The sequence below is a fragment of the Ochlerotatus camptorhynchus genome, unplaced genomic scaffold, assembly GCF_037179485.1.
Source record: "Ochlerotatus camptorhynchus isolate MF236.1 unplaced genomic scaffold, CSIRO-AGI_Acam_v1.1 ptg000299l, whole genome shotgun sequence".
NCBI classification, from domain to species: Eukaryota; Metazoa; Arthropoda; class Insecta; order Diptera; family Culicidae; genus Ochlerotatus; species Ochlerotatus camptorhynchus.
Genome location: NW_027040787.1, coordinates 53,299 through 79,470, shown reverse-complemented (window position 1 = coordinate 79,470; position 26,172 = coordinate 53,299).

The following is a 26,172-nucleotide window of genomic DNA, read 5'->3' as shown; positions in this document are numbered from 1 at the left end:
TCTAGTTCGTTTATTTGGAAGGCTCAATCGCGTTAGCTTTACGGAGCCGATAATTCATTGCGGCCATATTGTTGAAGGTACAAGTGTCAAATTAGCTGTCATTTATTGAGTGTGTCTTGCCAAATTACCATGGAGAGTTATAGCAACCGGTGGAAACTTACGATTTAAAATTGGCTCACTACTTAACTAGCCTATTGGTCCCAAGCAAATCGATTAACGTACCCCATTCTAGCCGAATTTCTAATACTACACTATGTTTGTTTTGATTCGCTATGAAAGTTTGACAGATAAAATGATGGGTTCTTATGTTTCGAGGGGTGCATCGATTAGCTTGGGACCGAAGAGCGTTCCAGAGCTGAGCCGAAAAGTTGAGCTCGTTTCTTCAGGACCTTCTGGTCTTAGAGTTACCTCTATAGTTGTACGCAATAGTGACGTAAGACTACGTGGTCTGATATAATAAATCTTTTTTTTTTCATTTAATTCCAATTTAATAATTTTGGTATCCACGACAGATACGTATTTCTACTACAATGTGCAGTCTTCATCAGTGTCATTCCCACCCTCCTTTTTTTTTGCTGTTTTATTTAAGTATTTCGCTAACAACCCAATTTCATTACTTCATTAAATCTTATTTGTTAATTGCAGCAGGAGCTCGTGTTTTGTGTAGGAATAGGAATTTGAGCGGGGTCTCTCTGTTCATACTCTTTGGTATGACGCGCTTGACATAGATGGCCCACAGCAACTCACGAAGAGAGACCACACACAATGATTGGAACTGAATCCGATCAGCGGTTGAGGCCAGCCTTGGTAGCTAGCTGCTTACGGGGAGCCTTTCGTTGTGTACTGGAGAGCACCACCACTCACCACATGGTGATTGAAAAAACACCGTTTGGTGAGACCGGATGGAATTCAACTTTGAAATCTGTGTTAGGGAAATCGCTTTTCGCAGGCAATCAGTGGTAATTTATATTATCAAAGCAACAGTTGCCCATTCGTGCAATTTTCAATAGTGACATTTTGAAAAATGATAAAGTCTCAAATTTTGCAGATGCGTAGAAATATATCTGATCGATTGGTGATAAAATTGTTGAAATTAGTCCAGGGGCAGCTGAGTTATTAACGTTCAAAATCTTTCATAATGTTGATACATGTTCCATTTTTGGTTTTCACAAAGTGTACCCCCATTTAGAAATCACAGACGTAGTCCTACGTCAAAACGATTTGTCTGCGAGTTTGTTCCTTAACAAAGTCAAACATTATTAAAGTTAGATTGAAGGTGCTGTTATAGGTGATGAGCTTACTATTCAACATTTCTCTTAAAGTAGATATTACGCGAGCTGGTGTGCAGTGAAAACTAACAGTTGCACATGCTTTTTGGCTATATGAGGATGCTATCAAAGAATATTGAATTGATGCGTGAAGCATTGTAAAAAAACTTATAGATAAAATAATATAGTTTTGGAAAATATGAATCTCTTATGCATGACGAACTAGAGCTGGCAGAACAAGTTATTGGTTTTCAGTGAATGCAATTCACATTCACTGAATATCAAAGGTGGGTTCTGATTACTCTGGTTCATCATGTATAAGAAACTCATATTAGAGTTATTGCCAAAAGATGTAGCTAATATCAAAGCTTACAAAAGCTTTTTACACTATTTCACGAAATTCTGTTGATCAAAAAAGTTAGAGACAAATGAATGTAAACCAATGCACGAAATAATTTTCCATCTCTGGACATAGTCTAAGAATAGCTTTAACGACATTGAAATTAAAATTTTCGGTCACCGTTTTTTATAGAACATGGAGAGTGGATATGAACCCAAAATATCAAAATTTAGTTTTAAAACCTTCTTTCTTCTTATTCGCATTTCAAGCTTATTGCTTAGTGCATATTAGCTTTTAACGTGCTCTCAACTTAGTGTTCTGATAGCTTTCAATGCCAATACCAATGCATGAAATTGTATATTGTGTGGCAAGCACAATGATTCTCTATGCCCAGGGAAGTCGAGAAAATTTCCAACCCAAAAGATTCCCTCGACCGGACCGGGAATCGAACCCGCCGCATCCAGCTTTGTAATACCGTGCCTTTACTGACTAGACTATGAGTTTTAAGACAATTACTGCGAAATTACCATAGTTTTAGTTTTACTTGTATTCAATTTCAACTGCTTATACTTCAACCATCTACTTAGAGAAAGCAAATCTTCATTCAAGTGTAAAACGGCATCATCTGAATCCTTAGCTGCAATGAATAACACAGTATCATCAGCAAAAAGATTATTGTCGCAAAATCGTAAAACTCGTCGCAAGTCATTAATATACATAATAAATAACAGGGGCCCTAATACACTTGCCTGGGGCACTCCAAGGTTATTCCCCATGGGACTGGAAACAGAATCATTAAAAACAGTCCGTTGAGTTCTATCAGACAAATAGCTTTCAAACCATTTATATGCAGTACTCGTAATTCCAAAGCGCTTGATTGATCTTAACAATAAGGGCCTAGAAATTGTTTGAAAAGCGCGTTTCAGATCCACAAAAAACAGCAACAATCGTATCTTTACACTCCAAGTTATGTTTCCACCTTGCTAATACCAAATTCAACGTGGTTTCACAAGAATGACCTTCCCGATATCCCGACTGTTCTGGTATCAACAAACTATTACAATTTAAATGCTCCAACAGCTGGCCTTTAACAACAAGTTCTAAAATTTTCTCTGTTGTGTGCAACATGTTGATTGGACGAAACTCTTCGGCTTTAACCGTTCCAGCAACTTTTTGAATAGGGACCACTAAGGATTCCTTCCAAATTTGTAGCACATGTCCAGTTTGCAATGATTAATTGATTAATAAGATCCAGCAAGATGAAATGACAATGAAAACAATCTTGAATACCTCTAGCATCAAGAGGCAACTAACCGTCACTCGATTTGCTTATGCTTTTTCTATTTGTATTCCTAAATCATCACTATCTAAAAGTATTGGTACAATTTATTGGTAGCGTGGGTTCAAGTGTTTAATTTATTCAAAGTGCATCATACATAAAGAGGTGATGTTAGTATCATTTGTGTGTTAGATAGACCACAGATAACTCTAGTAAAGACGTCCCACCACATCTCTCCTTCTTTATAAGATCTAATGTCACTCGTGGTCAATGATCTAGAACACAATCTTCAAAACGACGTGGCTTCCTAATCACACGTTGTAATTGGGTTCGTTCCGATGCCGGTTCTTCGTTGATCACCTCAGCTTGAGCTAGTTGGTCACTCATGGAGCTTTCTGGATATCAGACCGTTGACTCTAAAGTGTCCTCAGCAGTGTCTGTTTTTATCATTTACATGAATCGCAAGAAGTAGCGTTTCAACGCAGGGTAGATAAATTGCGTTCGTTTTGAATATCTTCGCTGTCAAGTACGAGCGAAATGAACAAATGAGTTCATTATACATTAACAAATATGCGTTTGTTAATATTCACCGCTGCTTGATTATCGAACCCAAGCTTGTCTAAATCAGAATCGATCCTCAAAAGCAAAATAATCAAATTCATTTTGGGCAAAATGATTATTTAGAATTGTCGATTCCAGAGCCTAAAATCTCGATATGATCATCAATTCAGCATGAAGCAAAAAATACCCATCAATCTGTGTATAAAAACCAACACAACACGTTCTACAGCGCTTTATTTGTGTAATATGAAAATAATCATCCCACCAAGATGAAGATGAATATTGATATTGACAACAACACAGGCGATAATAAACTTCTAGTCACGAATGAACAAAAACAAATCTCGATTACTTTTTCAAAACTGATACGTCCCGCTTTTGTAAACCATTTGATCGTCGATCTGGCGTAACTGGTAGCTTGCACACGCTTACTAACACCACTAGCAGATAGGGGAAAATTTCCCCTATCTGATGGTAGTGTTAGTTACGCCAAATCGACGGTCAAATGCATTGTTTACAAAAGCAGATACGTCCCTTTGAAAAAGTTATCGAGAAATGTTGACTCCGATACTCAGAGATTGCCCAAGTAACATTTCTGGTTTTATGAGGGATCTGTAGACCATGATTTAGAGTTGTAGAATGCTATAAAATCTCGATAAAACTTGCAATGTTGCTTGGGTGCTTTGATCAAGAGAATGTGTTTATGTCAAAATTCAAATTCATGCAGGTAGTTGGTCTATCTGCTAAGGTTGTCTTCATTTTCAGCTAAAATTAGTGTAGAAGGAATGATTTGTATCAGCACTGGTCCTCAGTTTGTTGGGTACCCACTTCGAATGATACCGACTGATAGGTCCATAGGCCAACATTAGAGATGTTTTTCAGAGGATGTTTTTCAGAGGATGTTTTTCAGAGGATGTTTTCAGAGGATGTTTTTCATAGGATGTTTTTCAGAGGATGTTTTTCCCGTGGTACAATGTGACGTAGAATAGTACATTGAGAGTTTGACTAATCTTCAAGCTCTTCATCAATGACAGATTTTAACGCTCCACCAGTCCATTATCTTGAGGCCAGTATGGAGTAGTCCGGTTTAGAACAATTCCACGGTGATTGCAGAACTCCTCAAATTCGCGACTGACGAATTGTCGTCCATTATCCAGGGTTATTGTTTTCGGATACCCAAGTCTTACAAAGATTCTGTCCAACCGCTCCATTGTTTCTTGCGCCGTAATCCTTCGGGGAACCTCAACCTCCTTGTATCTACTAAAACAATCGTTGACAACAAGAAGATAGTCGCCAGAGGACAGAGGGGCCAGAAAGTCAATAGCCACGTCTAACCACGGGGCCTCCATTAACTTCCGTCTCTGCATAGGCGATGGGCGCTCAGGCGGGCTCACCAGACGACAACTTTCACAAGCATCTACGACAGTGTTCCTCAATCCCTGTTGCATTTTGGTTTTACCTGGGTGACCTTCATGTCCTTACTGCAACAAACGCTTTCACAAAATCAACGGTACGATCAATTTACTAAGCGTGATAGGGCTTAATGATCTCAACGGTGTAGTTCCAAGTCCGTTGATTTAAACACTCCCTCAAAGCTGATAACTACGGGTCTTCTTTGGACGCTTCTTCTATTTTGCAAATCTAGATAGAGCTGGAATCAGGGCGTAACAGCTTTGGTAAACAGAGACTTCTTTCGTTAATTTCTAGAAAGTTAAGGTTCGCCAACACAAATCAACAACACCATCGGGTAGAGGAACACTTCCCATACCCGACGGTTATGTTGGTTTGCGTGGGCGTGCCTTGAGTTCCTAGAAATCGTCGATAGAAGTCATTGTTTACAAAAGCTGCTACGCCCTAATTCCAGCTCTATCCAGAAATGTCGACCGCAGCAAGTTCTGTGACATTCCTTATGTAGACTTCCGATTCCGCATCGAATATCTCTTTATCAGTAGGCTGAGAAAGTCGATTCCATAGATAAGCTGCGGAATAAAAAGTTGTTTTGGCAACTCTGTTAAAAAACAAATGATCTTACTGGTATCCGTGAAAAAAGTTCATGCCATCATAGAGCTCTTCGTTGGGCAATTTTGTTTTGTTTCGTGCGCAAAAGTTCAAAATGAAGTGCTAAGCAAATCTTTACAACAATGAACCGAGGAATGGTTTGCTTTATCTTTCGTTCTTCCGTTGTCCGCGAAATACATCGGAATGTGGAGTATGGAAAAAGTTTTGTGCTCATAATATTACAACACTTCTCCCTCAAACAACACCATGATGACGTCATGCTCGTTTGGCTACACTAACTGACAGTTCGTTTGGCTACATTATGCTTTGCCTCCGCATATCTATGGAATTTATAATATCTATACGTTAGATAATGCCCGCTCAATGCGTAGGCAAGAAGAAGACCTTGGAGAAAAGATGGTTTCCATAGGTTTATGGTCCGTTTTCCATTTCGAACCGAATACCAAGGAGATATATTTGGAACCTCTCAACAGACCAAACCAGAGCAAGGGCATCTTTGTCAGTTTGTGTGTAACGTTTCTCAGTATCCGTCAAGCTTTTGCTTGCGTAGGATACTACCCTTGGTTTGCCATCAAGGAACTGCTTGGAACTATTGCTCAATAACGGCGCCGGTGGTGATTACCTCTCACCCCAGCAGGCCTGGGTTCAATCCCAGTCGGCGCCGCCGGGATGTTCTGAGGCATAACATCTCTGATCACGCCTTCCTTCGGAAGGGAAGTAAAGCCGTTGGTCCCCGGTTCATAAGTTGATGGGTCGATAGGTAGGGTTCAGGTGTGGGAGCTGCCTTCCTGGCACGTCGGTAGCATTGGTGCTCAGCACGGAAAACAAGACAATCAACAGCTAGGTGGAAATCGGGATCTGTTTCGCAGAGATGGAGCTTTGAACACAAGGCAAAATCCTTGCTGGCGGTGTCTCAGAAGATTTCACCCGCCTTCCAACTGCCCAATATCGGAGATGGTTTGTCGAGATTGCGTACACAAGGGACACATCGCACGAGCATGCACTGCATCAAGAGTTCCACAGAAACGCAAGTCTACCAATCGACAATGATCCGCAGGAAGGACCGGCACCAAAGAAGGTCGTAATGCTTTCGGAGGAAGAGCTAGTGGAGGAGAAAACCGTAAGTTCCCCTTCTACGAAATAAGTATTATAACATTCTTACTAACATTTTCTGAATCGACTAAAGCATAGTTGATTTATACTTCAAGTGCCTTATTTTATACATCAAAACGTCCTGTGAATTCGTTTTTTTGTTTTGTTATTATATTTTTCAACTGATTTTTTAATTGATGATAAATAAAACATTGCAAAATACTATTTTATAATAGTAGTTTTTCTAATGAAGTTAGCTGGTTAACTTCTTAAAATACCTAAGATTATTTGTTTTCTTCTGTTGTTTCAGGCAACGCACACTGGGGACAAAATCGAAACAATGTGTTAAAATTCAATAACTTCGGTGCTCGCTGGAACAAGAGACTAAAAAATAGTCATTCTTATAGAAAAAAGTCTCAGGAATCGATTGGAGTGGGTTTCATCTTGGGCACGATAGGGTAAGTTGGGGTTTTTCACAGTTTTGCCCTAAAATCTCCTATTTTGCATGATTTGAATGCTGTATCTCAAGATACCGATGATATAGACGGATGATTTCTTCAGCAAAGTTGATCAGGAGGTCAAGGACTGTTGGATGATGGACAGAACAATTTGGAATTTTTCCGCTAGGCGGCGCTAGTGAGCATTCGAAGTGTATATGTGTGTGCTGCTGTATCTCAAGATCCTGACTATTAAGACGGATGATTTTTTCGGAAAAGTTGATCAGGAGGTCAAGCACTGTTGGATGATGGACAGAAAAATTCGGAAATCTTCCGCTAGGCGGCGCTAGTGAGCATTCGAAGTGTATATGTTTGTGCTGCTGTATCTTAAGATCCTGACTATTTAGACGGATGATTTTTTCGGAAAAGTTGATCAGGAGGTCAAGGACTGTTGGATGATGGACAGAAAAATTCTGAATTCCTCCACTAGGTGGCGCTAGTGATTATTGAAAGTGAATATATTTGTGCTGCTGTATCTCAAGATCCTGACTATTTAGACGGATGATTTCTTCAGCAAAGTTGATCAGGAGGTCAAGGACTGTTGGATGATTGACAGAAAAATTCGGAATTCTTCCGCTAGGCGGCGCTAGTGAGCATTCGAAGTGTATATGTTTGTGCTGCTGTATCTTAAGATCCTGACTATTTAGACGGATGATTTCTTCGGCAAAGTTGATCAGGAGGTCAAGGACTGCTGGATGATGGACAAAACATTTCGAAATTTTTCCGCTAGGCGGCGCTAGTGAGCATTCGAAGTGTATATGTTTGTGCTGCTGTATCTCAAGATCCTGACTATTAAGACGGATGATTTTTTCGGAAAAGTTGATCAGGAGGTCAAGCACTGTTGGATGATGGACAGAAAAATTCGGAAATCTTCCGCTAGGCGGCGCTAGTGAGCATTCGAAGTGTATATGTTTGTGCTGCTGTATCTTAAGATCCTGACTATTTAGACGGATGATTTTTTCGGAAAAGTTGATCAGGAGGTCAAGGACTGTTGGATGATGGACAGAAAAATTCTGAATTCCTCCACTAGGTGGCGCTAGTGATTATTGAAAGTGAATATATTTGTGCTGCTGTATCTCAAGATCCTGACTATTTAGACGGATGATTTCTTCAGCAAAGTTGATCAGGAGGTCAAGGACTGTTGGATGATTGACAGAAAAATTCGGAATTCTTCCGCTAGGCGGCGCTAGTGAGCATTCGAAGTGTATATGTTTGTGCTGCTGTATCTTAAGATCCTGACTATTTAGACGGATGATTTCTTCGGCAAAGTTGATCAGGAGGTCAAGGACTGTTGAATGATGGACAGAAAAATTTGGAATTTTTCCGCTAGGTGGCGCTAGTGAGCATTCGAAGTGTATATGTTTGTGCTGTTGTATCTCAAGATCCTGACTATTTGGACGGATGATTTCTTCGGCAAAGTTGATCAGGAGGTCAAGGACTGTTGGATGATGGATAGAACAATTCAGAATTCTTCCGCTAGGCGGTGCTAGTGAGCATTCGAAGTGAATATGTTTGCGCTGCTGTTGGTAGTTTTTGTTTAGGATTTTTATAAAATATTCATACAAATATCAAAGGCAAATCTTCCTCTAATCGCGGTTGATGCTATTGATTATTTAGTAACATGAACAAAAACAGATTTCATCAGTAGTATGTCTTGCTTTACATTAACGCATTTCCACGCTTTTACTAATTTTCATTCAAGTTCAATTTAAATTGGTTTGGAATCCGTTGATTTTTGAAAATTTAGCAATTCGCTCAACAGGTACAATTTTTCCGAACTGTTAATTTTTTTAATGTTCGACGGTATCGTGTTAAAATCGTTTCTTCGTTAATTTATACTGCTTTCTAAAATTAAGCACGCCCAGCAATTCTTACCTCGAATATGCTTTCAAGCCACTCTGAATTCTTCTTAAAGAACCGATCTTTACTGTGGGTTTTTTACCATCGCCGATTAAATTGACCAATCCAGTTTTTAACACCTTGCGCAACAGCCGCAGGTGCTTTCGACAGTGTCCTAGACACAAAGTCAAGTAAACGGTTTTTATCTCGACCAGGCGCAAAATATTCCTCAACGATATTTTTATTTGACAGCATTTTGCTTAATGAAATTCAGTGGAACACACTTAACACCACGTAAGAACTGCACTACACTGAGCTACTGTCACGCAAGAAACAAGAGTAAACAAATAATTCTTTTGGATTCGGTTCCGATGACGACATTTCACATTTTCGCGTCAAAGTGGTCTTCGTGGTCGAGTGGTTAGCGGCGTTACCCGTCTAACAGCTATTTTGCTTGTGCCATAGAGTGAGGGTTCGATTCCCGCTCTAGCCGGTTTTTTTTTTAAAGATATAATATATACAATAATGATCCGATTTTATCAGCCCCCTTTTTGAAAATATTTTCTAGTATTCTACGAAATCCATGCCGCTATTTCAATGGTTTTATTGCACCAAAGTTTACCCTAAACATCGATCAAGAAGATTAATGGAAAAGATTTCGAATTATGGATATAGGAAATTACTGAACATTAAAAGAATAATGCGTGAAGGGACTGATAAAATCAGGTCATTACTGTAGTTTATATTTTAATGGATATTAAGAGACAAAACTTGCTTATATGTATAGGAAAAATCCCAATTTATTCACCTATGATCTGACCCTATTTACACTCAATATGACTACCAATGATCTTATTTAAAATTTCTCACGTCATTTGATGTGGCACATGATTGATTTAAAAAAAAGTCAAAACTGGCCACTACCCCGGTGCAACCCGGAACATATCCGGATTCAGTAAATCTGGTTCAGGGTACTAGATATCATTGTTATTGAACTTTTTTTCGAATTCTGATGTAATTTATTGTGTCGCATGATGGGTTTTGAACTTACTCATAAGCTGGTTATTTTTCCTGAGACACTAAGAACTTGTTCCGGCCGTATCTCCGGAATTGTATGACCAATTTTGAAACTATTCCGTAGCGATCTATGTAATCATAATCCCGAGCAAAGTAAAATATCAAATTGATAACAAGTTCTATGACCCGGTCATCACTTTTTGATAATGTCCTGCAAAATACCTCAGCGGCGAAACCTGCCCAAACATGTTCAAGGAGTTACTGCGCATCGTTCTTGATCTATTTGGATGTATATAAGAAGCTCAAGTGACGTTCTAGGTCATCCAAAGCATTCTGTAGTTTAGAACAATTGACAACCAAAGCCTGCACAATGTCCTCAGCGTCGAAACTTGCTCAAACATGTTCAAAAAGGTTCTGTACATCGCTCATGATCAGTTTGATGTATATATGATGCTCAAGGTTCACCAAATTGTCCTTGAGCTCAGATCAAATAATGTACCAGGTCAGTCATAACCGGTACAAGGCCCTTACAACCGTGAGATGACAAAGTGACTAAACGCCATGGTCAATTTTCAATTTTCTTCATATTCATAATCTATACCCTAAGATACATCAGAAAACACTCTATTCGTGATAAAAATGTGTTTTGGAAGTCTGGAGACAGTGACGTAACCATACATTTTCGGAGAAAGAGTAATATGTTTTCACTGTTGCTACGGATAAGTGACGTCCACCATATAATGTTGAAAATTCAAAAGAAATTTTAAACAGTGACGTTCATATTTTCCGCTTAATTTTGACATTTTATAACAGAATGAAAATTTTTTTTGGCAAATTTTTATAATTATTGCAAGTTTATGCACCCAGGTCCATGACTATAATGCACATCATTTTCGTTATAATTGATGGTGTATGAGATGTTCTGGGTTCTCCAAGTTGCTTTGGAGTTCAGATTATTTGATCTACTGGCTCAACCATGAACTGCACGATGTTCTCAGCGACAAAATCTACAAAGACATGTTCATAAAGATTCTGCGGATCGTTTTTGATTTATTTTGATTTATAATCAAGATTCTCCAAATTGTCTTGAGCTCAGATCAAATGATTTACCTGATCAACCATAACTGATACAAGGTCCTTAGCAACTAAACATCTTCAAACAACATCAATTTAAGGTGTATTAGAAGTTCTAGGTTCTTCAGGTCAGATTATTTGATCTACTGGATCAACTAAAATCTGCACGATGATCTCACCGACAAAACTTTCCGAAACACGTTTATACAGTTTCTGCTCTTCGTTTATAGTTGATTTTAAGGTGTATAAGATACTCACGGTTCTCCAAATTGTCCTTGAGTTCAGATCAAATTCTCATCCAGGTTCACTGATTCTAATCCCTTTGTATTAAAACATCTCCAAACAGGGTTAAACATATCATGCACATTATTTACGTTTGAATTCGATATGTTTATGACGTTCTAGGTTCACCAAATTGTCCTCAAATCTTGTTAATTAGGCTACCATCTCGCATTTTAGTTTAATTACATTTATAGATTAGGGGGCCTCCATAAGCTCGGTCGCTAGAGCCTGCGACTATAAAGCAAACCATGCTGGAGGTGGCTGGGTTTGAATCCCGGTTGGTCTAGGATTTCAGATTGGAAAATTTCTCGACTTCCCTGGGCATAGTATATTATTGTACTTGCCACACAATATACACATGTAAAAATCGAACAGGCTTGGAAAACTTTCAATTAACAACTGTGAAAGTGCATCTAGAGCACTAAGTTGAGAGCAGGCGTTAAGTTACAGTTGGTACGTAATAGCCAGAGAAGATCATAGATAGCACTAACTAGCGGAGGAATTCCGAATTGTTCTGTCCATCATCCAACAGTCCTTGACCTCCTGATCAACTTTGCCGAAGAAATCATCCGTCTAAATAGTCAGGATCTTGAAATACAGCAGCACAAATATATTCACTTTTAATAATCACTAGCGCCACCTACTGGAGGAATTCTGTCCATCATCCAACAGTCCTTGACCCCCTGATCAACTTTGCCGAAGAAATCATCCGTCTAAATAGTCAGGATCTTAAGATACAGCAGCACAAACATATACACTTCGAATGCTCACTAGCGCCGCCTAGCGGAAGAATTCCGAATTTTTCTGTCCATCATCCAGCAGTCCTTGACCTCCTGATCAACTTTTCCGAAAAAATCATCCGTCTAAATAGTCAGGATCTTGAGATACAGCAGCACAAACATATACACTTCGAATGCTCACTAGCGCCGCCTAGCGGAAGAATTTCGAATTTTTCTATCCATCATCCAGCAGTTCTTGACCTCCTGATCAACTTTGCCGAAGAAATCATCCGTCTATATCATCGGTATCTTGAGATACAGCATTCAAATCATGCAAAATAGGAGATTTTAGGGCAAAACTGTGAAAAACCCCAACTTACCCTATCGTGCCCAAGATGAAACCCACTCCAATCGATTCCTGAGACTTTTTTCTATAAGAATGATTATTTTTTAGTCTCTTGTTCCAGCGAGCACCGAAGTTATTGAATTTTAACACATTGTTTCGATTTTGTCCCCAGTGTGCAACGGGGGAAGCTGTCAATTGTCTACCTGAATCCCATGGACGTACTGATTCTGATACATACATTTGGGGGTACATAGCAGCCTATCCATTCAATTCTTGATAGCTTCGGGAGCGGAGGTGAATACAGAAACATGGAGATGACAATTCCGAGAATTGGCGAACAACGATCGGTTTAAGGCAGAGGTTTTTGACCTGATAAGTCGTTAAAAGCTTACGCTACTGATCACTGATGGGTAGAATACAAATATTAACGATTTCAATCCGCTTCCTGGAGACATTTTTCGATGTCTGGCGCTAACGAATTTCCAAAGTTTAATGTTGAACCCGTAATTCTTACGTATGATCATGAAAACTCTCCATCAAGAAACACATATACTAATATACCACCAGCATTCAAAAAGAAGGCACAGCGGAGACTAGATGAACTACTGATAGCAGGAATTATTGAAGCGGTAACAGACACAATGGAAAAATCATTTTGCTCCTCGTTACTCGTTGTCTCGAAAGGGAGAGACGACATAAGATTAGTGGTGGACTTGAGAGTTCCAAACAAGTGCATCATCAGAACCCCCTTTAAGATGCCAACACTGGAAGCAAGATTAGCTGAGTTGCATGGATCAACGGTCTTCACAACGCTTGACTTAAAAAGCGCATGCTTCCATGTAGTCCTAGATGAACAATCTAGACACCTTACCAACTTTTACGCGGGTGATGCCACATACAGGTTTAAAAGACTTCCTTTCGGCCTATGCAACGCTCCGTATATTTTTCAGGAGATCTGCCAAACTGTGATCCTTTCCGGATGTCGAGGTGTCCGGAATTACTTGGATGATATCCTAGTTCACGGAAAGACGAAGAAAGAGCACGATGAAAATCTGCAAGCCGTGTTTCGTCGTCTAGAAGAGCATAACGTAATCCTTAACGAAGAGAAATGCGTGGTTGGTAAAACATCAGTTAAGTTCCTAGGGCTCACTTTGTCTTGCGATGGCCTTAAAATTGAAGAAGAGAAGTTGAAGAGTATCCAGAGTTTTCGCAGACCGGAGTCGCAAACCGAAGTGAAAAGTTTTTTGGGGCTTATTAACTTCGTGGAATGATTTATCCCAAGGCGAGCCGATAAAACTGAGCGACTTAGAGAGTTATCAAAATTGGATCCCTTCTATTGGACTGGCAAAGAGGAGGAGGAGTTCCGTTTTCTCAAAGACGAAGCTCTGACTGAAGTTTTGAAACTGGGTTTTTTTCTCGAGTGACGATAAAACCGATCTTTTTGTAGATGAGTCTCCCGTTGGACTTGGTGCAGTGTTAGTCCAATACAATCAAGACGGCATGCCTAGAATTATTTCATGCGCTTCAAAAGCTTTGACAGACTCGGAAAAGTAGTACCCGCAGACTCAAAAGGAGGCTTTGGCCATTGTGTGAGGAGTGGCGATGTTTTTGTTTTTATTAAACGAGTAAATCTTTTACCATTCGGACTGATTCCGATGCGAATGAATTCATCTTTGGCGAGGGAAGAAAGGCTAGCAAACGTGCTATATCTAGGGCTGAAGCATGGGCGTTGAGGCTTCAACCTTTCGATTTTACAATGAAGCGAGTTCTGGGCCATTTAAATGTGGCGGATGCCCTATCTAGGCGGATGCCCTATCGACAAGGCACAAATAGATGCGCCCTTCGATGAGAGTGACGAGAAACACATACTTTATGCTCTCGATGCAGGTTTGATGGATATCTCTTGGAGTGACATTGAAATAGTTTCAGAAAATGACAATGAGCTCTCTTTAGTTTCGATAAGCGATGATATATAACAAATGGCCGAGGTCTCTGCGCCAATATGAACCACATAAACTCGACTTTCGCTGCCTGGGATTGACAGTGTTCAAAAACCATAAAATAGTACTTCCAAAAAACTTACGGAACAGCGCCTTGGAATCAACCAGCTACATTTGGGCATAGCTGCAATGAAACGCATTATTCGCGAATACTTTTGGTGGCCTGGTATTAGCAGTGCAGTTGAACAGTTCGTTAAATCGTGCGAGACGTGTTTGATTATTACAAGACGGAACCCTCCGAATCCTCTTTCAAGTCGAACTCCTCCAGATGGACCGTGGGAAATCTTGCAGATGGGTTTCCTTACAGTGCGTTGATGTGGCTCCGGTGAATTTATGATAGTGGTTGACACTTACTCGAGATTCTTGGCAGTTGTGGAAGTTAAATCCATAGATGCAAAGTGCACTAATGCAGCTCTGTCAAAGGGTTTTGAAACGTGGGGCCTATGTTATAGGTATGTTCACGTGCACAACACAATTAAGCCCCATTCCAGACTCGGTATCGCACCCTTCGAGCCCTTTGGGAGTCAAAGTCTGACAATCAGCTAGATCGTCACAACGTTAAGGAACATGACATTCTATCGAAATTTGTGAGCAAGGCCTATGCGGACAACCGTTGAGGAGCTAAGCCTTCCGACATCAAGGTCGATGACAGGCTCTTAGTTGCGGTCACAAAATCAAACAAAACTGATCCATTATTTTCGAAGGAGAGGTACACTGTTTTGACTCGGGAAGGTGCCAAAGTCGTCGTTCAGAGCACAGTATGCTAGAAACGTGCAGGATCAAAATGGGCAAGGCTCCCAATGTGCGTCTTTTGCTGTTGCTGCCAACAGACCACTACATTATGCTTTGTAAGCTCACGAAACGGAAATGAAATTGTTGCAATGTCAGGAATAATGGCACCAACGTAGTTTACTAAACCGAGAAAGCTCCTCACTTCTTCAGCAGTTGATGGCGCTCTAAAGCTTCGGATTGCCTCGATTTTAATCGGCGACGCTGCCATTTCATCCTTATTAAAGCGATGTCCCGAAAAGTCTATTTCAGACAGTTTAAATGTCCCATCACAGATGGTATTATTCAATAATAGTTCTTTTCTAGGCAAACATTAAAAACCCACAAATTTCGATGGAAAATACAACTGAACTTCATTTAATCAAAAGAAACTCTACTCCAGAATGATTCTAGATGGTTTTTTTCAGTGATACACGGGAACAAATCAAAAATCTGAAATGAGATAAATGACTCATGATTTCATGAACATAGCGTATTTTCATGTTATGAAAATACACCATGAATAATATTCATGATATCATGAGCTATGTTTGCGTAACGCACCCATGATTCCGGAAATCATGAATCATCCGAGTTAAAATCATGAACTAAATTCATGAGTTTAACTTTTAGTTTTTAAACCAAAACATGTAAAAAAATAAAATAAATCATCAAACTGGATTCGAACCAAGAACCTTACGATCACTAAACCCATACTTTGACCACTAGACTATCAATACTTGTATCAGAAGGAAGGCAAAAGGCGTATAAGAGATACCTATGTAGTGCAGTGAACACTGTTTTTCAGGTAACGCTTGAAGCGGTCATGATTCCGCTGCATTATGAAATCATGAATTTCCATAACGAAATCATGAATCATTGTTATGATTTCAAGGGTTGGCAAGTTTTTTGATTTCATGATTTTTTGATCATGATAATGGAACCGGATTTTTTCCCGTGTACCTAATAACCTAACCTAATTTGCCAACGTATAATTTTAGGTCTCTGGGCGGTAAAGGTTAACTTTTTATGTTCACCTTGCAACGTCGGTAAACTGACTGATACTGGATTATGGTTCGATGTTAAGAAATAACGCGTTGATTGACGGTTTGAAAGATATATTGCACTTTTGGAGATAGTTTGTAAACCGTCAATCAACGCGTTATTTCTTAACATCGAACCATAATCCAGTATCAGTGAACCATTGCCGTAGTCTAGTGAGTTGTATTCAAGTCAGTGTACCGACGTTGCAAGGTGAACATAAAAAGTGAACCTTTACCGCCCAGAGACGTAAAATTATACGTTGGCAAATTAGGTTACTGCGATAACATTTGGCGCTGTAGACAGGATGTCTACCTCGTACACCATGGACCAACTGAAGCTACGACGATCTGCGGTAGATGGGAAGCTGAAACGCTCGGCTTACAGGGTCAGCAAGTTCGATGCCGGAGCGGTCTCCATCGACGACCTCAATGCCAAACTCGACCACCTGCACCTACTTTGGCAGGATTTCCGTGAAGTTCATAGCGGTATTCTGGATCTGTGCATGGATACCGAATCCATCGAGCCTTATCTCGACGAGGAAACGGCTCTGGAAAGGCGCTACCTTTCGCTAAAGGCATCGATCAACCAGACCGTACGAACGGTGGCCATTCGAGACAATCCAACTTCACCGTCGGTCCCCGGACAGAGCATGATTCCCGCAGCGGGATCAACTGCTACGCTAGTTCCCCCCGAGCTACACCTCCCGAAAGGAATACTTCCCACATTCTCGGGAGACTACGGGGAGTGGAATTCATTCTACGATTTGTTCATCAACTCCGTACACAACAATCCTCGTCTGACGAACGCTCAACGGTTGTTCTATCTGAAAACCTACACAACGGGAAGAGCAGCCGCCCTTCTAAAGTACATCAAGGTCGATGACAACACGTATGAAGGAGCCTTGGACATTCTCAAGAAACGCTTCGATCAAACACTACCGCCGACTTCGACCGCCGACGATGTCAAGCGAGCTTTGCAGGCCATTGAACGAGAGGACCGAGACTGTTGGCTACTCTACCTTCTCCTGGCAAAGGTGGATTCGGAAACCAGACAGCAGTGGTAAGACAAGATCGCCACGAACCAGGATCCACCCAGAATTTCTCGAACAACGCACTTATTCGCTGGAAACCGTCCAAGCTCAGACTCCAAAGTCCACTATGAGGCATGTAATAAGACCGCAACCACGAAGTTCAAGTTTCGTCACCACCAACGAACAAGCTAAAAATCCATTACCAGTGAACCATTGCCGTAGTCTAGTGAGTTGTATTCAAGTCAGTGTACCGACGTTGCAAGGTTACTGCGATAACAGGCCCAATCTTAGATCCATAGGCCAACATTAGAGACATTTCCCCTACATCCGAAAATCGACGGAAGACATTTCGCGCAACTACCATAAACCGGACCAGTTCATGTTGAACTTTGTTAAGCTTCGTCTACAATTTGGACTTCTACATCAACACATGTCAAGCGGTTCAAATGGCTAAACTTGGTGAGTTCGTTCCATTTTGTAAATTGTTATCTTTTGTAACCAGTAACGTTGGGAGATCACCTTTTTGTGGTGCGTTACTGGTATAAGATCTACCACCGAACCCTAGTCGTGACAACTTCAATCTAGGGAATCAGGATTTTCCAGTTATCAAAGGATCACATTTTAGTCCTTGTTACTTTTTATGACTTGTTAATAGTGACAAGACTCGGGTAGTGACTACCGCCGTTATGCATTTCTATATTGTATATTTCAAATAAAAAAAAAAAATTTATGTTCATAGATTTCACATAATCCTTTTCCCTTTGTCCTTCTTCTTTTCAGAGGGAAACTTCTCTTTTCAGAAAGCGAGTAATGGCGTAAGTCATAAAAGGCTAGGACAAGAGTTAGTGGTCACGCCCCAACCGTTAGAAGAAAATGGAGCATCACTTAACCTTTCTAGCTTTGATGCTTCCAACGACCAACCAATCACCAAAATCGAAACGTACGGTACGAGATGTCCACGATTCATCAATTTATTGGATTCTGAAGCATAGTGTTTAAATCTTCGATTTAAACAGGCCCGATGTTTTCTGAATCATCTTGCCCCTTAAATGCTGCACAGTAGGCCTGGCCGTTTTGATATGTGTGACGCATCTTCGATATGAAACATATATCAAATAGACAAGAAAAAAATGATGTAGGTAGGGGAAATGTAGGTAATGTCGGCTTCATGTCCCTAATTTGGGCCCATCGCTAAAAGTCTGCTATTTATCAATTTTATCTAGATGAACGCGTCATTATGACGGTACTAATGGATATTTTTGGTCGCTATTGAAAATTTAGTCGATTGCTGAATTTATGTATGGGCCCAAATTAGGGACATGTACGCCGACATTACTTACATTTCCCCTACACGGTAACCGCAAATTACCCTATCATGACTACAAAGTAAGCACTTTCGAGGGAGACTGGGACTACCCATTAAATGAGTAAAAATATTACCTATTATGTCTAATAGACAATTCTAAGGTTGTTTTGGAAGGATGTTTTGTGTGTTTGTTGAAAATTATGTTTTGATGGTCAAGAATTTCCTATGTCCCTTGTCAACATTATCATCATCATGCAGTGGCGACATCTGCGTAGAGCTTTAACGGCAATTTTCCAATTGCCATTTCAGGGAAAACATTTCAACGCAACTGACAACCGTAGCATGCTATTAAAGCTGCGGTTTTCAAACAATTTGCCGCCTAATGCTAATTAAAAAATCAGCCTTTGACCAGTTGGATTGAACAAATATCCCTCCGGGCGATGACGCGGATCCCACTTAAAACCGTAATGACTTCATTTATTTCCAAGACCGTCGACCTGCATTTTTAATCATCCGTACGATACGACGACGTCAGAGCTTGTCCTATAATTCACAAAACTCTAAACTGTAACCGTTCGAGAAATTTCGCTGAGGTTTTGTTCAAACTCAGTGGCTTAAGCGCCACTCTCGATTAGGAGAGACCACTGGTCGTGTTGAAACTTTGCCCGACAATTGAGACTTTTCTCTCAGAGGACCTCTTGAACGGTCGTTGGTTACTAACGGTAAAAAACTACTAACTTTCTGGAAATGCCAAGTCCTTCAGTAGTACGGGAATGGAGCGCATGGACCAAATAAATAAACCAAAGATATTACTCTGACTCACCCACGAAACGAAACGGAAAGAGAACGAAGGAATGCTTACTCAACTGAGCGGAAACGAAAGAAAACAGAACGTAACGTAGTAAGTGTGTTTTATTCAGGGAGTAGCATTCAAAACGTTCTAAAACTAATCTTCAACTTTTTCTTTAAACTATATTTTAGCATTCATTCGCATTGGATTTCTGAGAGGGGTGTACGGAAAAGAGCAAATCATGGCCATGAATTAAACATGCTCTGACATACCTGCGCAGGTGTTACTGGACGAAGCGATGAAACGATGACTGCTGACCGATGAGGGCTCGACGACTCGAAGATGGCGGCGATAGACGACCTTCCAGACGGTGTGGCGATGGCGGCGAAAACGTGATGGTGCCGCTCACGTGCTGCAGTATGGCGCGCAGCAACGGAGGGTGACTCGTACGCGGTATGGCCGAATTAGAGTTGCGGAGGGAGTGGCGGCTGGACGGAAGACTTCCGATTTGGAAATCGAGAGCTGAGCTACGACGAGAAGTCGTGCTGTCCCGGGAGATTCGCTCCGCAGAGATAAGAGGCCAACGTACCTTCGGACGGCTTCGCGTACTTTGTTTCCGCTATGACCGCCCGCGATGGAATGAACCCCCTCTCCCGTTGGTTTGAATCCGGACCGCGGCACGCTTTTGGCGACGCACTCACACGGTCCGAGCTCTCGCAACAATGGTCCACAGGGGTTGTAGTGGAAGGGACCTCGTCGACGGATGATTGGCGACCGTCGGAAGATATTTCGCTTCGAAGGTTAGCGAACTTCACCCACCTCCGTTTAGCTACCTTCGAAAAGGCGGGCCTTAGCAGGGCGTACGAGTCGGAGGAAACGTCCGTCTTCTACGAACGATGATGGCGATGCCACAGATGGAACCCCCGATCCGGCGTTGACGATAGCCGAACGGAACGTAACGTGTTTCCAGCCCGTACAAAAAAAGCGCAACGCGCTAGAAATCCAACGCGAACTCACATTAATTATACAATTCTAAATTTGAACAAAATTGAATAAAATTACCTTTTTTGTACAATTTCACTAATAAACGCACTGAACAGACTACGCGGAACTTAATTCGGACTTATGTCCACTGTACAAAAAGAAAGGAAAACGTTTAAAAAACCACTGGATGATAAAAACTCACTCACTACTATTTAATACCTTTTTAGAAACTTAACGCACAAAATCAATTTGATTAAATTTAACTCGAGAACGTAAAGTAATTCGCGCACTTCTGTTCACCAGCCGATTCGAAAACGAAATGGACGAGTCAGAATAATTTTGCGAGCAGGAAAATTCCTAACGACCTTTTCCTATTCAAATAGGTCATCTTTTAAAAACTCCCTCTTTATTCGAGAGTTGCGCCAAATCTTTCGAATGGCGACGGACTTCATGGCGCCTCCAGAAAGCATGCACAATATAATACAGCTCACTATAAGTTGAGCTTTTATGGCGAAGTTGTAGCCTAGACACAGTAAATATAGCAAAGTTGTAAAATCGACACAGCAATGGTCTGATTTTATTTCCACGGTTGAAATATTTCATTTCTAAGCAAACTTGAAATAAAAAATGATTTAATTGTTAATTAAATTAGATTTAATCGAAAAACTATAAACAAAAAACGTAAAACGTTACATCACACCACCCAGTTTTATGAAAATTTGATCAAAGGAATTGATCAAATTTTCATAACTTAAAAAACACTATAAACGCAAACGTTGTCAACAATTCTTTCATTCAGGTAAGTCGCACAAAAACAGCCAAATTTAAAGTAACATAAACTACAATCACTTGTTCATGAACTTATCAAATTCTGTTCAATAATAAACCTACTGAACAACAAACCATGATCAAAACAACGGAACATTCTCCGTCCTAAATTTGATCACCAACGGAAACTGCAATCAAATGCAACATCAAAACATTATTCGACCCAATCTGCATTTAAATTGCTCAAACGGACTCCTCTATTCAACGATAATCGAACTTCTACTCATCAAATTCAAATTTGACTAACTCATAGAATTCGAACTACGAAAATATCGAACAGACCTAAAACATCGCATGAACAACTGACAGCATATCGTTCTGTCACTCGAGCTACCAACCTAACCGAAAAAAAAAACCGTTTTGACAAACGTCATCCTGAACTTGGACTGAACGCGTGAAAAGGAAAATCGACGGTGCAATATTCGCGAATTTAAAACGGAACGGCGATTTTCTACTGAATTTCAACGGATCTCATCAAAACCGGGGGAGTATTTTCACAATATTGTTTTCAATTATGGATTTAACTGTTTTCTGTTCTTTTCTTTACAGGTACTAGACACCGCAGACGGCAATGCCCTTGAATCAATTGAAATCGGAACAATTGATGGATGGAAATCAAAGGATCAATGGACGGAAATAAAGCTATTGGAACAACAAAAGAATGCTGATCATGAAAAACTAAAATGGACGGAAATAACTATGGATGTAAAGATGACCCGCTTGGAACACTACAAACGAAAAATTTTTGGAATTAATTACCGTATTTACTATGGAACCGACTAACTGGAATGGCACCGCGACAAATTTCAAACAAAATTTCAAGGAATTCGAGAGAAGCTATTTAAAAATCTGGAGTAAACTAAACTGATACTAAACATAATGGTGAGCGTTTTAAATTCTTATTATTTCAACCTTATCTAAGTAAACTAACATATATTTAAGTAGATTTTAAAAATTTTGTACCGACGAAAGTCGCTAAGGCTAGGCTATTTACATTGTATATACATTCACTAACACTAGTGTAATATAGACCCTTTCTTTACCATCATTGCTGGGGGATTTTCCTGATGTGTTTTCTATTTATTCTGGTACATTTCCTTCTTTATGGCTTATGTCATAGCTGTAACACCAAAACTTAAAATCTCTTCAAAAAATTTGCGTGGAATATTCCTAAATTGTTGTCGTATTTGTCCACTAGTTCGTAACTGTCTCCTAAGGTTCTTTTTACAAATGCTTCTGTGTATTTTGGTGCTAGTTTAGCACAGTAGTCCTTCGATTTGTCTGATTGGATCGTACACTTCTTCATAACCTTCTCTCCAACTTGATAAGTCGGTGCATTCTTATTGGAACGCAAATTATAGTATCTAGCTTGTTTTTGATAAGCTTCTGCAAGGTTTTTTCTTACTTCTTGATATAATTTCTCCCGTTCTTCGTTGCTCAGGATATCCGTAGATGACGAGTTTGTGTTTCTGATCCTCTCGTATTCGATCCCATTCGAAACCATCTCTCGACCGAACGTGAGGAAGTAAGGTGTGAATTTCGTTGATTCATGCACTGAATTTCTAATCGCACATGCGATTTGTTGTAAATTATCGGTCCATTGTTTGTGGTTCCCCTTCAAGGTAGCTCTTATCGCTGTTGTCACCACCTTGTTTACCCTTTCAGTATTGTTTACTTGTGGGTGGTACGAAGGTGTTAACCAGTGCTTTACTCCGTACTGCTTCAATAGTCCTGCGAATTCCTTAGATGTAAATTGTGAACCATTATCGGTTAAAATCATCTCTGGTACTCCAAGTAACAAAAATATGGCCTGTTCTAGAAATTGTACTAATGATGAAGCAGTGGCCTGCCTAAATGGTTGGACCAAGATGAATTTTGAGAAAACATCTGTAACCACCAGAAGGCACGTAAATCTTCCTTTTCCGGAGGAAGGAAATGGGCCAACATAATCTAATGTTAAAAACTGCCACGGAAAATCACAATACTTTTTCTGTGATCCCATTGACGGAGTGGGGTTGATGTTAATTCCTTTTGACGTTTTGCAAGCCAAACAAGTTTTACAGTAAATTTTGACTTCTGAGGCCATTTTTGGCCAAAAATACTTCTCCTTAAGTGTGTTAACGGTCTTATCGTACCCAAGGTGAGCTGAATCGTGTACAGATTGTATCAATGGAAGTCTCTCTACCTCAGGGGGGTAGTATTTCCATTCAAACCGTTTGTCCTTGAATTTTCCTGATTCTTCTACGAATTTATAAATTCTATTTCCTACAACTTTGAAATTTTTGTAGTCATGAGGCATTTTAGAGATTTTGTCAACTAGTTCGATGTAGTTATCATCCGCTATTTGTATAGAATTGATGCGTGACAAGCAATCTGCTAACACATTATCTTTTCCTTTGCGATATTGCAATACAAAATCGTATGATTGCAATTTTAGTGCCCAACGAAGCAATCTCGAGTTAGCGTTCGCAGCCGAGATGGTGAACAACCAGGTGATGCTCTTACAGTCCGTAATAACTGTAAACGTTGATCCTTCGATGTAGTGTCTGAAGTTTTCAACCGCTAATAATACTGCTAAGCACTCCTTTTCCGTAGCTGAATATTTCCTTTGTGTGCTGGAAAGTTTTTTGCTGTAGTACCCAATTATTCGCTTTCCTTCATTGAACTCCTGCAATAAGGCAGCTCCAACTGCAAGTTGCGAGGCGTCAGTTTCAATAATGAAAGGTCGTGTGTAGTCTGGATTCGCTAAGACAGGTGCTGAAGTTAACACTGACTTCAGTTCATCCAACGCTTTTTCTGCCTCACCTGACCAATTGAATTTCTTGGATTTCTTGAGTAAATCCGTTATCGGTGTTGTCAAGTGGCTGTATCGAGGAATAAATTTTTGATAAAAACCCATAAGGCCCATTAATCTCCTTACATCCCTTATGGATTTTGGTCTTGGGTAGTTTAATATCGGCTCTAGTTTGGCACTATCGATTGATAAACCATTTTCCGTTAGTATGTATCCAAGATACCTTACTTGTTTCCGGCAAAAACGACTTTTTTCCACAGAAATCGTTAAACTTGCTCTTTTCAACCTACGAGCCACTTCTTCTAATAGGCGAAAGTGTTCCTCAAGTGTTTCGGTGGCGATAATAATGTCGTCCAAATATACAAAAACGAAAGGCTCCAGATCAAACCCAATGGCAAGGTTCATTAGTCTGTTCATTGTGAAGGGAGCATTCTTCAAACCAAAAGGAACGACTTTGAATCTGAACAGACCTTTCGGGGTCCTGAAAGCTGTATAATTCCTTGATGATTCCTTCAGTGGAATTTGAAAGTAGGCATCTTTTAAATCCACTATACTGAAATACTTCGCCTTTTGAAGACGATGAAATATTTCAGACATGTTTCTCATGGGATAGGCGTCCTTTTTGGTTACTGAATTAATTCTTCTGGAGTCCAGACAAACTCGTATCTTCCCGTTTGCTTTCTTTACTGGCACGAGTGGGCTTGCGAACTCCGATGTGCATTCCTCTATCACACGTAAACTTTTCCATCGTTCCAGCTCTTCCTCGATCTTCTCCCAAATCTTCGGTGAATAGCGATACATTGGAAGATCCCTCATTTTTCCTTCTGTAACGAGTTCGATTTCATGTTCGATGAGCGTTGTTCTTCCTAGACAGCCTGAGCTGGTGCAATCAAAGTTTCTCAAAGTATTTTTGAGCTTCTGTTGCTCGTCAGGTGTCAAAACATGCTCAGTTTCCACCGTCTCGATTGCTTTGGCAGGATCTTCAGGTAGTTCTAAAGTTGGAATATCCAACGAATCATCTTCTTCCGGTTTGGATTTGAAAGCTATCTCTGGTTCTAGCGGTTCGACAAGTTGAACTGAGAGTGATATAAAATCTTCATTTCCGACGATCGAGTCCGTTTCTACTCTCAGGCAATTAATTTGATTATCTGCTAAACTTGAAGTCCACGTTAGCTCTAAATCTTGAATTATGTTGTCCGAAGCAATCATTGGACGTATTTTAAAGGCACGCCAGAAATCCATTCCTAAAATAAGCGGCTTTCGAATTTCCGGAACGACCAAAGTTGGTATTACTTTTGTCTCATTTCCAAGTGTGTATGGGATGTTTACGTAACCCAAACACGTATGTTTAGTATCGTCTGCGGTACAAATTTTAATATTTGATTTAAGTATAGTCAAACCATGGGATTCTAAAAGGCCGACTGAACTCATAACGCTGACCGCAGCTCCTGAATCCAATAATGCAGTTATTTCTGTACCTAAAACATTAACTTTAATGTGAGGGCATGAACCAGGGTTCACGCGAATTTCAAATAGTGAATAGTTGTCGGTTGTTCGGTTTATAGTTCCTTGATCGGGAATCGGTCCTACAGGCGAGATGTTCGGATTCCCAGGCAAGCATCCCGCATTCAGTTTGTTGACTGTTGGCGATTTTGGGCATTATTTCGGCCCGTACTAGGATGGTTGTTCTCACAAGTCCTTGTAGTTCTGCCTAATTTCCCGCAAGCGTAGCAAAATATTATCTTACGCTCTGTGCAGTCCCTCCAGGTATGACCAGGTTTCTGGCAATTCCAACAGGCCATTTTATTGGGTTCTGTCCGTCTTTGTCCCGTCTGCTGGTTAGAAGACGTATCCTGCTGAGTCCTTCCAGGCAAAGTCGGTCGACTATTCTTCTGCGATTTCTGGATCTCTTGGACAGGAACATCCTCTTCTTCTGTGTACTCACAGCAAGAACCCTCAGCCTCAATATGATGTACATCGTTTCTCATGTTGTTGGGTGACCTATAGAAATTAGGGTCACTTGCATCTATTTTATGATTAATTTCAATCAGATGCTCAAGATCGTATATGTCCATTACTGATAATCTTGATCGGTAGTGGGCACGCATATTTTCCCAAACGAGTTCGAATAATGTTCTCGACGAGAAAGGGCGCTGCAAACATTGGTTGAGTTTTTCAACCTCCGTTACGTACGCAACGAACGTTTCACCTCTCCGTTGTTTTAAGTCACGAATTTGGGCCTTGATTCCTCTGTCACGATTAGGATTTCCATATCGGAAGCGAATTTCATCTTCA